This window comes from Pinus tabuliformis, chromosome X, assembly GCF_031772625.1.
Source record: "Pinus tabuliformis cultivar Carrire ecotype Pingquan chromosome X, CPIR1, whole genome shotgun sequence".
Lineage (NCBI taxonomy): Eukaryota > Viridiplantae > Streptophyta > Pinopsida > Pinales > Pinaceae > Pinus > Pinus tabuliformis.
Window position 1 is genome coordinate 1174354327 of NC_142308.1, and position 4438 is coordinate 1174358764.

The 4438-nt window shown below is 35.8% G+C and overlaps 1 pseudogene; it reads left to right on the forward strand.

Annotated features, from left to right (window-relative positions):
* The first annotated feature begins 2656 nt into the window (after window positions 1-2656).
* Window positions 2657-3278, forward strand: LOC149144113 (uncharacterized; annotated as a pseudogene).
* The last annotated feature ends 1160 nt before the right edge of the window (window positions 3279-4438 follow it).

Sequence of the window (4438 nt, forward strand, 5' to 3'; positions counted from 1 at the left end):
TAATTACAATATTTCTAGTCTATTAGTACTTATGTGGATCACCTTTCAACAAGGGATCAATGTTCCTCGTCTAATTATACAGACGGAAGTACTATACTGACGTTTTCTTGTTAGTTGGATGATGTAGGAGCATAATTAGGCAAGAATATTTCTCGCTAGAATTTGAAAACTGTTTCTCAAATGTAGGCAATTCAAGGGTTTATTTTATTAGATTGATGTACATTCTTAGACAATATCCAGAATGAATTAGAAGTGACAAAATATTGAAAAGCCATAATTCCGAACCACGAAAGTTATATTGAAGCTCATCCTAAATTTTTAGTATGGATTATTCAAGATTATGTCAGAATGAGTACATTGAAAGTCATATATGATGCTGCTTTACAATTGTATATAATCCCAAATAAGGTTACAGAATGAAAATGGCCTTATTATACATTCAAAGAGAAACTGTTTTACAGCTCTTGCCAAAGTCTACCATTTATAGTTCTTGAGAAAGTTTGGAATTGCAATTTGGTAGAGCAAGTTTTCGAAATTTGATCAAGCTGCAGCCATACCGATAATGGCAGAGATGGAAAATTTGAATAATTTTTTCTGAATATAAGTTACATCTTCTTGCAATGATTGAATTCTCCTTCAAAGCTGCTACAAGCAATTTTTATGATCCTTGTTTCATGCCAAACATGCAATATGTTCCTATAAATATTCTTTGTTGTTCATGTCCATCAATCTGCCAATCAAACAACAAGTGAAGTGTCAACTCAGAAACAAATATTCCAAGATACAAATACTAAATATTTTGGTGTTCAGTGTTTCACAACAGGAAAGGGGTAAAACTATTATCATAATATGATCTCTGCTAAAATACCAACCTAGATCCATCTTAACTCTGGAGTTTTCTGGGCTCTAATGATATTGAGTTTAGTATGAATCATTGTGGGAATTCATAAAAATTTGGAGCTTAATCACTGTCTTAAGGTTCTTGTAGTTTTTCTAAGGGATTGGGTTTGGTAATGTATAATATGAGGTTGCATGAGATGGAACAAGATTGAATATTTGCACTAGAATGAACCTGACTATTAATTTTTTTTTGTTATAAATATGAAGGTTCTTATAGGTTTTCCTAGCCATAATAGTATGAGATTTTGTGTAAATGATTATGAGAATTCATGATATCTAAGATGTATCAAAGATTTGAAGTTTTGCATTTGATTGTGAAGTAGTTTCTGATCAAGTCCTAAATCAATTGAGTTTTACGTGGTTACGTGCTATATTGAGGAATATCTATATTGATCCAAACCTGGGGTTTAATTCATCGATAAACCACCTTGACAGACTCCCATTTTCACTTTTTTTGCTTATATTCAACAAATTTGGTGATATTAAGACCTTAGGATGATATTGTGCAATTTCAAAGAGGTTCTCTGGTATAGTCCCCCAAGTGCAAACTGTGGTAGTTAAGGTGGACTATGTTATATCCAGTGAAGAAACCAATCTTAACAACAATGGTAAAAACAAGGGGATATGGAGCTATTTAGGCCATGGAAGACATTGCAACATGTTTTGGGCCCAAAGAAATCCATGGTTACAGAGGTTTCCTATCATTCTCGCGTGAGGTTTTAAAGGATTTCAAGGAAGTGTAGAATCTAAGGATTGAATTCCCTGGCGGGGAACTTAGAATTGATCAATCAACATACCCTTTGATCTTTCAAAACTTTCACCAGAAATGGAAAGACTCTTGGTGCCCTGCTATGATCTTGGCTCAAGGAGTAGACTCCCCTTATCCGTGAGTCTTGACTCTCGCTAAATCATAAGATTTGGTATATCTGGCTTGCAGGGTGCTGGAAATACTCTTGGAATACTCTTGGTGTTATAGTGGCAGCCATGAGGGTTGATCTTAAGTATCCCTTAGATTAGTCTAAGCAGTTACCGATTTCCCATGTGTTAAAAAAAATAAAAATAGAAAAACAATTTACTGATGTCAATTGAATTGCCTTTTTTTTATTTATGCTTTTCATTATGAAGGGCCACTGGAATGTACACCTTTCTAAATGAAATTAAGACCTTCCCTTCAAATTTGATCACTGGTGAGCACTTCACGAAAAGAAAAAGAGACGTTTACTTTGATTATGGGTCCCACCTATTCTAATCCCATTTACTAGTAATAAATAAGGGTCTTGATGAACATCTAACATGGATTACGCTCCTATCATTCATACTAAATCCTCATCATCCACCAAGCCCAAACCTTACCTCAATTTCCGCAGAGCCCCGCTGGCCCCCACGTCATTGGAACCCTCATCCACCTAGATCTAAAAGGACGCTAGTTCCTTGCCAAGGTGGTATGTTAAGTGTTCCACCATTTGGATAGGAAACCCACCAGATGGAAACGCTTTACAGTTGGCTGGGGAGCCAAAAACCACCCAGGGAAAACTTTCACTTCATGTCTCGCTGCAAGAAGGGAGCCGCCATCGAGGTTTCCACGTGGCGAATTTTCTCTGGACATACGCGGAGATGTGCTTGTCTTTGCCCCCTACAAAACGCCCAGCGCGACTTCTGGCAGGAGGAGAATTTCGGTTGTCGTAGAAAGAAATACACAAAGACTCCGTGACAGAAATTTAAGATTGTTATTCATTTCAAAACCCTGGGAGCAACCATGGTGGAAGAGCGCTTCATACCGACATGTGATTTATCTTCATCTTCATCATATTTTCTTATTTCTTCACCCGATTCAAGGGCCTCCTCGACTTCCTCGGATGACATGACCGACAGCATCAATTATTCATGGAATTTCTTGCCTCTAGCGATGCCCCATGGCAATGGCGGCCCTCTTTTCCGCATGAATTCTCTCAGAGCAAACCTCCCTTCTCGAAAGTAGGCAATCATATTTTCAATAATAAAACTGTTCTGTCTCAATTTCGAACCGGGTTGCTGTAATCTTTTCTTGATTTTGACTATTTATTTGCATAATTTGCAGGAGGGGTTTGTCCAATTATTTCACTGGCAAGTCGCAGTCGTTTACATCTCTCTCAAATTTGAAATGTGTGGAAGAGCTAGTCAAGCCGGAGAAGAAACTGAAGAGTTCCCACAGGTGGAAATTGACGATGAAATCATCATACAATAGTTAGACCATTCTGTCATCGATGCTCTCGGCAAATTCAGCCGAATCCATGGAAATGCCCCGCAAGCCTTCTTCCTCTGGCCGTAAGATGAACAATATAAGCAGTTGTTTAATCCCCTACAGGCTACTGTTATCGTCTCCAAAAGAAATGATATAAAGCAGTCTGGACACTAATCTACAGATCCAGTGCCCAACAGCGAGCGCTGAACTTTGTACATAATACTCAAAATTAACCTCTTTTTTAATTTATTGTGAACTTCTCGAGCCCTCATGGGTTTCAATTCGGAGGCGGAAGAAACCTCATATACGTAACACATACTTCAATGCCAAATCCTCGAAGGGCTTTCATATTAAGACTTCTGCAATATTGCCGTAATGTATGTGAGCACTGTTGGAGATGAACGGAATCCCATTTATGGTTTGCTCAAAAATTGAAAACCATATGGGAATCTTTCTCAAGACGATTTTTTGGTTGATTTCTTCCCTTCTACCCGCGTGTTATCTTTTGTTCATTCCTCGAGTCACTGAGGATAAATATTCTTGTGGTACATAGATAAATTGGAAGTGTTTATTTAATAGTGTTTTTATCTTAATTTTAAATATCTAATAAATTAAATTAAGTAATATTTTTTAACAATTAGTCATCTTTTTTTGCTACTATTCTCAAGGTAGGCTAATTTGTCACTATTACTATTATTTAATGAAAACCATGCTCTATTGGTGGTCCGTAAAATGGTAAGTTTGTGGTTCGTAAAATAGTAGTTTTTCACTCTTGTCAAATATTTTTGGATCATCATCTTCGATAGTTAACATGTTTCCTTAAATCCAAAAAAACAAACTCTTAACCAAACAAAATCAAAACAAATTAAAAACTATATTTTCTTTTTTAAATATTATTATTTATATACAAAACAAGTTTGCCAGTTTTCCAAAAAAACATCACCTAATCTCTATGAAACACTAAGAACCTAGAGTTTCTATTTTCATTTAAACATCTTGAAATTTCTTATCTATCAGTGGAAATTTCCATGTAATACCTTATTTCAAGATACTTTATTTGTTATAAATAAAGATATATACTTTATTTTAGTAGTTAAAGATCTATATGCGCGTAGATATGTACGCGAGTATGCATCTTGAAAGGCGCGTATATATGTGGAAGTGTCTTATAAGGGTCGCGTACATATCTTAGGGTTTTGATGAATATGATGTTTGATTAGTCTTATTATGTTTATTGTTGTTTGTCAATGAAGTCTTTTATGATGATCTGTGTTTAACAATGTTGGTTGAGGTTGAAATAATTATGTTATGAAATGT